This window comes from Hylobates moloch, unplaced genomic scaffold (genome assembly GCF_009828535.3).
Source record: "Hylobates moloch isolate HMO894 unplaced genomic scaffold, HMol_V3 SCAFFOLD_11, whole genome shotgun sequence".
In the NCBI taxonomy this organism is placed as follows: domain Eukaryota; kingdom Metazoa; phylum Chordata; class Mammalia; order Primates; family Hylobatidae; genus Hylobates; species Hylobates moloch.
Window position 1 is genome coordinate 53,885,970 of NW_026652286.1, and position 11,465 is coordinate 53,897,434.

Below are 11,465 nucleotides of genomic sequence, written 5' to 3' on the forward strand. Positions count from 1 at the left end.
ACTATATTTTCCACTAAGATGATGGTAAGTTTCACAGAATTCCTAAAACATTAAGCTATTTTATATTATATAGCTTTGTATATGTTTTCCCATCTGTTTAAGAGTTTGCTTTGCTCTTACTTTTCTGGCAAATAAGTGTTTAATTATGAAATCCCTGCTTACACATCATGAAATTCACGGAACCTGACCTGGATAACGATATCCCACGTAGCTATCTATTCTCATAAGTATATTAACTTTGTACCTTTTGCATAATTTTATTGTCGTGTTTGTGGAAATACTATATAACTGTTTTTCTTAATGAATTGTGAGTTCAATGAAAGCAAGGCCAATGTTTTGCTCTTTTATACATCCCATTGCCTTGTGCAGAGCCATGTTCATGGTAGGTGTTCAATAACAATTTGGTAAAATGTATGAATAAACTAAATTTGTTTCTAGGTTTTAGTTTAAATTTCCTATTTAACAGCGATGCACAAAATCTTTACTATTCAATTAATTTGTTATTTACCAGCTTAACTATTAATTTAAGTTGGGTAATTTATTAAGTATTCTGAGTATCCTTAGATTTGGGTAATTTTTTAATTTGGATAATTTACCCTATCCTTACCTAAGTGAGATATTGATGACAATATTTTTATCTGAGAAAAGATGCCAATTCTGGACAAGGGCTGAGGACTTGGCTTGGATTAAGAAAGGAACCATTTTGGAAAAAAAAGAAACCAGTGGAATCTTTGAGAGTCACAAAGGCTGACATGAAATATTGGAATCTGGAGAATCCCCAAATATGTATCCAGATTTTTCTACATTAAATATACTGAAATCTAAAGCTTTATGCAGAAAATGGTGAGAGTGAAATCTCCTGAATTCTTACAGTGTTTGGGGAAATGATGCACAATGAGAATAAGATTACCTGCCTCAAACACAAGCCCAGTTTTCTTCTTAAGACACTTAACATATTTTGCAATACGTCTCATGAGAATAGACACAAATACCTTAAACAAATAATAGCAAACCAAAACCAGTAACATATTAATGATAATAAACCTTGACCAAGTAGGGTTTATTCTAAAAATACAAGAACGTTTTAATATTCAAAACTTAATCAAAGCAATATTCATTATATTAAACAGAATAAAGAATAAAAACCATAGGATCATCTCAGGAGATACAGAAAAAACACATTTCATAATATCAATACATGCTCTTGATAAAAACTATCAGCTATCAGCATAGTTGATAGTAAAGTAAATATTCCTAATATAAAACAGTCTGTAAAATTTAGTTAATATCATATTTAATGGTAACTTGTAACACTTTCTTCTAGCTCAGAACTTTTAAAAAAGGATGACATTAAAACTTAATTTATTGAATATTAATGTATAGCCACTGCTATATGTTAGGAAACATTTAAAAATGTATATGCATCAGAAAGAAAAAGGTAAATAATGTCATTACAGGTTGAACATCATTTATCTGAAAAGCTTGGAAACAATTGTTTTGAATTTCAAATGTTGTCAGATTTGGAACATTTGCATTACCCAGTTGAGCCCCCATAATTCCAAAATTTGAAATTCAAAATGTTCCAATGAGCATTTCCTTTGAGCAACATGTCAGCTTTCAAAAAGTTTCAGATTTTGGAGTAACTTGGATTTGGGATTTTCAGATTAGGGATACTCAACCTGTATTTATAAATAAGCTGAATTTGTATATAGAAAATATAAAAGCCTCATAGTAGTTTCCTCCTTTCATAGGTTCCCAGGCTCAAGTGGATACTTAACAACCACGAATAGTACCAAACCCAATCTATACTATACACGCTTTTTGTTTCTTACTTTTTCACATTTTCAGATAGATTTGTTCTTCTAGAAGCTTTTAGCAACCTCACATAAATTTTTTTACTTCTTTAATATGTAGAGAACTTTCACCTTTTCACTTAAAGGAAGCACTTTACAGTTTCTGTTTGGCGTATCTGCATTGCAAGCATCACTACTCTTGCGCTTTAGAGCCATTGTAAAGTAAAATAAGGCTTACTTGAACACAGGCACAACAATACCATGACAGTCAATCTAATAACTAAGACAGCTACTAAGTGACTAACAAATAGGTGATTTCAGAGAAGGATGGCTTAAGATTTCATTATGCTTCTGAGAACAACACACAATCTAAAACTTAGGGATTGTTTATTTCTGGAATTTTCTGTTTAGTATTTTTGGACCACGGTTGGCCACAGGTAACTGAAACCTCAGAAAGCAAAACCACAGATAAGGGGACACTACTGTACCATTAACATATTAGAACAAATGAATAATTTTGGCTTTCCGTTGAATATACAATCAATGTACAAAACATAAACTGAGTTTTTATATACTATCAACAAACAGATAGAAGCAAATAGAAAATAAAATTTAAAAATATCTTTATATTAGTACCACAAAACACCATGTATCTATGAATAAATTTTTAAAAGTGCTTTCCAGACCTCTACATGAAAAGTTCTCTAAAGTATTCCTCAGATAAATTAAAGAACACTAAATAAATGAAGAGGTAACTCTACTACAAAGTTGTCAATTCTCTCCAAATTTATCTATACGTTCAACGCAATTCCAATCAAATTTGTAGTTTGTATTTTTTAAATCAACAAGCTGAACTGAAAGTTTATGTGAAAAGCTAAATGAGATGGAATGGTCTAGACTCTCTATCTTGAAAAATAATAAATCTGACATAGTTACAGCACCAACATTTAAGTTGTACCATAAAACTACAATTACTAAGACAGTGGAGTATTAAAGACAGAAAAATGAACCAATTGAGCTTAATAAAGAAACACACCCATAGTAAAATATTCACTTGAATCATGGCATAGATTTCACTGTAACTTAGTGGAGGATTTGATGATTTTAACAAATGTCCTATGAAAAGTGAATATGTATAGTGAAAAATAATGAACCACAACTTTTACCTTGTACAATATACGTAACTGAAGTTGACATGTATCATAAATCTAAATCTAAATCTAAATAGAAAAATTATTTTCTGACTTTTCAGTACACATCAATTTCTGAAGCAGGACACAAAATTTACTACATATAAAAATGATTAATAAGGTAGCTTTCATTAAAATTAAGAACATCTGTCTACCATATATCATCAGTTTAGTATAGTAAGTACTCACTTAACATTGTTGATAGCTTCTTGGAAACTGTGACTTTAATTGAAAAATCATATAACAAAACGAATTCTAACATAAGCTAATTGAAACAAATGAGAATTAAGTTCCTATTGCATATTTTTGGACACAGAAACATCACCAAACTTCTAAACACGACCAAAATGCTTCTGATATTAAACATTGAAATAAATGTTAACAATGCATACATTTAAGAAAGAGTAATTAAAAACAAATAAGATAGCTATTAATCATTCCATTTCAGGGTCATGGATGGCAGAAACTTAGCAGCTCAGGGTGCAAGGCAGAAACTAATCTTGGATAGGATGCTATTCCATGGTAGGGTCACTCACACACATCCACCCTCACTCAGGCTGGGACCATTTATACACACCAATTCACCTAATGTGCTCATTTTGGGGATAAGAGAAGAATTTAGTTACCTGGAGACAACTCACGCAGACGTGGGGAGAACACGCCAACTCCACACAGGCAGTAACCTTAGCTGGAAATCAATTTTATTTTCTCATTAGTGTTATAATAAAAGGACATTGAACAAAATGATATTATTTGAGCACCTGCTGTATATGAAAAGTCAAGCCCAAAACTGTGAGAATATAACATCACTGCACATATCTGACAAATGACTAAAATTGATAACATACAAATAGTTAGTAAGCATCAATTAAAATAAGACCAACAACATAATACAAATATTGGGCAAGATATATAAAAGAAGTTCTGCCTAAGAGAAGATATCTAGAGGCTCCTATTTGAAAATGGGTACAACCAGAAAATGAATAACAAATAGAATTATGCAGTTCATACTAACGGGAAGGTTGTGTGATTTGTATATATGTGAAATTCTTCAAACTCACTAAAAACTATAGAAATGCAAATTGATATAGTAATATACAATTCTCCATACAGTATAGGGAAGTGTGTGAAGAATAAAGCATTCACGTATTGCTATGGAAACATAAACGAATACAATTTCTTTAGAATATAGCTTCGATCAAAATAATGATGTTTATATTCTGACTCAGAAAGTCTACTTTTGGGCAATTTATTACTATAGAAACTTATTACTATAGAAACTTAAAAGCTTGAAAATAAAAAGTTACCTGAAATTAAAAAGTTTTATTATTGCATTGCTTATAATAATTATAGAACAGAAACAATATATGTGTACATCAATAAAATTTGTTTAATGAAATAGTGCTAATCCCATGTTCTAACTTATTTGTGGGATCTAAGAAATCAAAACAATTAAACTAATCAGATCGAGAGTAGAAGGATTGTTACCGGAGGTTGGGAAGAGTAATGGGGTTGGGGTTGCAGTGGCGAGATGGGGATGGTTAATGGGTACCACAAAATAGAAGGAATGAATAAGACCTACTCTTTGATAGCACTTCAGGGTGACTATAGTCAATAATAATTTAATTGTACTTTTAAAAATAACAAAAATAATATACTTGGATTGTTTGTAACACAAAGAATAAATGCTTGAGGGGATGGATACACCACTCTCCATGATGTGATTATTATGCACTGCATGCCAGTATCAAAACATCTTATGTACCCCATAAAAATATACACCTAAGCACCCACAAAAATTAAAAATAAAAAATAGTGCTAATTCCATACAGAACTGACATTCAGTTTGATAAACATCAGCATTTGTTTACAAATGTTTCTTCCCATTCTGCTCTTGCCCTGATGCCCCGAGTCATACACTTTGCTTTAGCCAGTGATGTGTAAGCAGGCATAAAGCTCTAAATACAATGTGTGGTTAGGCAAACTCTCTTGCATTCCTAACATCCACAGTGAGAACATTTCCTCTTTAAGCCTCGTCACTAGAGTAAGAAACACTAAAGCTATATGAACTCAAATTCAGTGAATCTGTAAACTCAGGAATGAGAAATAAATGCTTGAAATTATAAGCTATTGAAATTGTTGTTTTGTGGCACTATTACACCCATGTTTGTTTTGAGTGTTCAGGCAGTCATTCTGATTGGACAGTGTTTGTACTGATTATTAATTATTTTAAATAAAAACTCTGCATATCTACAATGAAATACAATTTAATATTATGGGATAGAAAGACATATATGCTTGATAGAAATATATTCAGAATTTAATTTTAGGTGATAAAATACAATGTAGAAATGTGAATGTCTTTATATCTGAACGTGAATTTTAATATGTGAGGGTGAGTCTTTGTAAAGAAATATTTTGGAAATGTATATAAGATAATACTTACAATGACTTATTCTAAAGTGTTTAAAAGAGACCTGTTATCTGCTGCTCTTAATACTTTTCAAAACATTTCAAACACATGCATACATCATTTCTTCAATAAAATATGTAATCTTTTAAAGTGAACAAAAAGCAGCAAAGCACTGAGATTGGTTAAGAACACTGAAGAATGTTGAAGTTTTAATTTGATAATTAAAAATAGACTGTGCCTGTTATTCTTAGCTGTATGAACTAAATTGCAATTTATAAAATACATTATTGTAAAGGAACTCAATTGAGATATTGTCCTAATTTCCCTTTGTTATTACACATCCATAGTTGATATTTACTGAGTAGCACAAACCAGGAAATTTGCAGAGTACTTAACCATGCATTACCTTATTTAATACAATATCTTTTGAAGTAGGTGTATGAATAACCATGGTTTACAGATAATTTTTAATATCAAAATATTTTCTTGAGATATGCTTACTAAGTAACCACTTTTTTTCTGAGAGTCACTGCATCTTCTTTTAGTGATGTTTAAAATGTATAGAAAAGTATAAAAATAGCACAAAGAATGCAAAACTGTTTTCCTTCTTGGATATACATTCACTGTATGAATGTCTAAACACAATTTTTGCTATTTCCGAGTAAGTGAAGCATGCCAACAAAACCTCTAGTCCACCATCTTCAGCTTGATTTCATAGGGAGCCCAGAAGCCTGACTTTTACCACAAAATTGGTCTCACTTTGAGTCAAAGGGCCTGACTTCTGTATGCCAGGGTCAGTCTGTCATTGTGTGCTTTCCCTGGGCAATGAAGAGAACTTCTCAGGCAAGTGGTTCTCATTTAGCTAGAAGAAATTAGATCTGTAGATCAGAAATCTGAATAGGTCTCACTGGCTAAAATCAAGCTGTTGTCAAGGTGCTGCATTCTGGAGGTTCTAGGGGAGAATGTATTTCCTTGAATATCACAGCTTCTAGAGGCTGGCCACATCCAGGGGCTCACAGCCTCTCTTCCTTCTCAAAGCCAGCAATAATAGGTCAAGTTCTTCTCACATGATATCACTGACACTCTGACAATAGCAATCAATTCCAAGGGGAACCCTTGAAGCTATGCAAATCCATAAAAATTAAACAAAATGATCCAAAATAATCCTGAATGACTTGGAGTCAACAACGAAATTAAGGTGAAATTAAAAAAAAAATTCAAAATGAATAAAAATGAAGACACGATATACTGAAGTCTCTGGGATACAAGAGATTAGTGTTAAGAGGGAAGTTTATAGCCATAAATGCCTATGTCAAAAATAGAAAGATTACAAATTAACAACCTAATATCACACCTTAAGGAACTAGAAAAACAAGAACAAGCCAAGCCTGAAGCTAGCAGAAGAAAAGAAATAACAAAAATCAGAGCAGAACTAAATGAAATCAAGACCAAAAAAAAAAATACAAAGGATAAATGAAATGAAAAAAATGGTTCTTTGAAAAAATATATAAAATTGAAATACCACTAGCTGGACTGAGGAAGATAAGAAAAGAGAAGATTCAAATAAGCACAACTGGAAATTTTGCCAAAAAAATAGTATATTGCAACAGATACCATAAAAATACAAAAGATCATCAAAGACTATTATGAACTTTTCTATGCTTACAAACTAGAAAACCTATAGGAAACTGACAAATTCCTGAAAACATACAACTTCACAAGACTGAATGAGAAAGAAATAGAAATTCTGAACAGACCAATAGTAAGTAATAAGATTGAATCTGTAATATAAAATCTCCCCCCACCAAACAAAAAGCCCAGGATGAGATGGACTTACAGTTGAATTCTACCAGTGGTACAAGAAGATATAGTAACAATACTACTGAAAGTTTTCAAAAAAACTAAAGAGAAGGGAATTCTCCTTAACTCATTTTACAAAGCCAGTATCACTCTAATATCAACACCAGGTAAGTACACAATAAGAAAAGAAAACTATTGCCAATATCCCTGATGAACACAGATGCAAAGATCTCAATGAAACTAGCAAACAGAATACAACTGGACATCAAAAAGATAATTCACCCTGTTCCAGTGAATTTTATTCCAGGGATGCAAAGGTTATTGCACATACACAAATTAATAAATTTGATTCATCACATAAAATTTTTTAAAAATATAATCTCAAGATATGCAGAAAAAGCATTTGATTACATTCAAAATCCCTTCGTGATAAAAACCCTCAACCAACTTGGAATAAAAGCAACATACTCAAAATAATAAAAGCCATATACAACAAGCCCACAGCCAACATCATACTAAATGCGGAAAAATGGAAAGCATTCCCCTAAGAACTGGAATAAAACAAGGATGCCCATTTTTGCCACTCCTATTTAACATAATACTCAAAGTTCTAGGCAGACCAATCAGGCAATGGAAAGAAATAAAATGCATTCAAATTGGAAGTAGTAAATAAAATTATCTCTGTTTGCTGATAATATGATCTTACATGTACAAAACCCTAAAGACTCCTCAATTTGATAAATAAATTCAGTAAAATTTCAGGAGACAAAATTGTGTGAAAAATCAATAACATTTCTATACACCAATAATGATCAAACTGAGAGCCAAATTAAGAAGTCAGTCGCATTTACAATAGCTAACACAAAACAATAAAACACCTAGGAACACATTTAGCCAAGAAAGTGAAAGATAGCTACAGAGAAAACTACAAAATGCTAATAAAAGAAATTGCTGATGACACAAACAAATGTAAAAACATACCATGCTCATGGATTAAAAAAATATCATTGAAATAACCATACTTCCGAGAGCAATATGCAGATTCAGTGTAATCCCTATCAAAATACAATACATTCAATGCAATGCCATTTTCCACAAAATCATAAAAAAAATCTAAAATTCATATGGAACCCCCCAAAAAAGCCTGACTGTCCAAAGCAATCCTAAGCACAAAACAAATCTGGAGGCATCATATTACCTGACACCAGATTATACCTCAAGGTGATAGTAACCAAAACAGCATGGTACTGATATAAAAATAGACACATAGATTTATGTAATAGAATAGAGAACACAGAGATAAAGCCTCTTATCAACAGCCAACTGATTTTCAACAAAGTTGACAAAAACATACACTAGGAAAAGCCCACCCTATTCAATAAATGGTGCTGGGAAAATTAAATAACCATATGCAGAAGAATGTAACTGGACCCCTCTATCTTACTATATACCAAAGTCAACTCAAGATGAAAAAAAGACTTAAATATAAGAACTAAAACTATAAGAATTCTAAAAGAAAACCTAGAAAAACTCTTCTGAACATTGGCCTAGGCAAATAATTCATGACTAGGACCTCAGAAGAAACTCGACAGTAACATAATAGACAAATAGAATTTAATTAAACTAAAAAGCTTCTGAAAAGCAAAAGAAATAATCAGCAGAGTGACCAACCTACGAAATGGTGGAAAATACTAACAAATTATGCCTCTGACAAAGGACTAATATCAAGAATCTACAATGAACTCAAACAACAACACAACCACAATAAAAACCTCATTAAAAAGTGGTAAAAAGACATGAAGAGACATTTTGCAAAAGAAGGCATACAAACGACCAAAAAAAAATTTTAAAAATGCTTAACATGACTAATCACAGAAATGCATATCAAAACCACAATGAGACGCCTTTTTATACATTATTTTGAGACGAGCCTTCTCGGTTGCCCAGGTGAGTGCCGTGGGATTAGGTACTGCAACTCATTCCATTCAGCCATTCTCCTGCCTTGTATTTTTAGTAGAGATGGAGTTTCACTGTGTTAGCCAGGATGGTCTGGATCTCCTGACCTCATTATCCATCCACCTCGGCCTCCCAAAGTGCTGGGATTACAGGCGTGAGCCATCGTGCCCGGCCTATTATTTATTTTTATTTTAATTGTTGTGGGTACACAATAGGTGAATTTATTCATGGGTTACATAAAATATGTTGATACAAGCATACAATGCATAATAATCATATCAGGGAAAATGAGGTATTCATCATCTCCAGCATTTATCCTTTGTGTTACAACAATCCAAATACACTATTTTGGTTATTTTTTAATGTACAATTAATTATTATTGACTATTGTCACCCTTGTTATGCTAGCAAGCACTAGGTCTCATTTATTCTTTCCAACCCTCTTCTTCTACTTATCAAACATCCCCACTTCCCCCCACCATCTTACAACCCTTCCCTACCTCTGGTAACAGTCTTTCTACTCTCTATCTCCATGATTTCAATTATTTTCATTTTTAGCTCCCACAAATAAGTGAGAACAGGCAAAGTTTGTCTTTTTGTACCTAGCTTATTTCATTTAACGTAATGACCTCCAGTTCCATCTATGTTGTTGCAAATTATAGGAACTCATTCTTCTTCATGGCTGAATAGTAGACCATTGTTTATACATACCACATTTTCTTTATACATTCATCTGTCACTCCCAAATCTTGGCTTTTGTGAATAGTGTCACAATAAACAGAGGAGTGCAGGTATCTCTTCAGTATTCTGATTTCTTTTATTTTGGATATACATCTAAAAGTAAGATTGCTAGATCATATGGCAGCTCTATTTTTAGTTTTTTGGGGAACTTCTAAATGATTCTCCATAGTGTTTATACTAATTTACGTCGCCACCAACAGTGTAACAGGGTTCCCTTTTCTCCACATCCTTGCCAGCATTTGTTATAGCCTGACTTTCCGATGAAAGCTATTGTAACTGGAATGAGATGACATTTCATTTTAGCTTTATTTGCATTTCTCTGATGATCATAAATGTTGAGCACTTTTTCATATATGTCTTTACCATGCTAAAGTTCTTTCTAGAAATTTCTATTCAGGCCTTTTGCCCATTTTAAAAATCAGATTGTTAGATATTTTTCCTATAGAGGTGTTTGAACTCCTTATATATTCTAGTTATTAATCCCTTGTCAGATGGGTAGTTTACAAATATTTTCTCGCATTCTGTTAGTCATCTTTTCAATTTGTTAATTGTGTCCTTCTCAGTGCAGAAGCTATTAAACTTGATGTATCCCATTTGCCCATTTTTGCTTTGATTATCTGTGCTTGTAGGGTATTATTCGAAAAATCTTTGTCCAGACCAATGTTCTGGAGAGTTTCCCCCAATGTTTTCTTTTAGTAGTTTCACGGTTTAAGGTCTTAGATTTAAGTTTTTCTTCCATTTTGATTTGATTTTTCTATATTGTGAGAGATAGGGGTCTAGTTTCATTCTTTTGCTTATCCATAACCAGTTTTCCCAGCACCATTTATTGAAGAGACTGCCCTTTCCCCAATTTATGTCCTTGACACTTTTGTCAAAAATGAGTCTACTCTGGAAGTATAGATTTACATCTGGGTTATCTAGTCTATTCCACTGATCTATGTGTTTGTTTTCATGAGAATGGCTTTTTTTTTTTTTTTTTGAGATGGAGTGTCATTCTGTCACCTAGGCTGCAGTGCAGTGGTGCGATCTCAGCTCACTGAAACCTTCGGTTTCCCAGTTCAAGTGATTCTCCTGTCTCAGCCTCCCAAGTAGCTGGGATTACAGGTGCCCACCACCACGCCCAGCTAATTTTTGTATTTTTAGTAGAGAAAGTGTTTCACCTTATTGGCCAATCTGGTCTCAAACTCCTGATCTCAAGTGATCTGCGTGTCTTGGCCTCTCAAAAGTGCTAGGACTACAGGCATGAGCCACCATGCCCGGCCAAGAATGGCTATTACTATTATAAAAGGTAATAAAGTAGATGCTGGTCAGAATGTGGAGAAAAAGGAATGTCTATACACTGTTGGTAGAAATGTAAATCAATAAAACTTCTATAGAAAACAATATAGAGATTTCTCAAAGAACGAAAAATAGAACTATCATTCAATCCAACAATACCACTAGTGAAAACAAACAGTAATCATTATATAAAAGAGATACCTGCATTCATATTTATCACAATGCTATTCACAATAGTAAATGTATGGAACCAACCTAGGTGCCCATCAATCGATGCTTGGATAAAGAAAATCT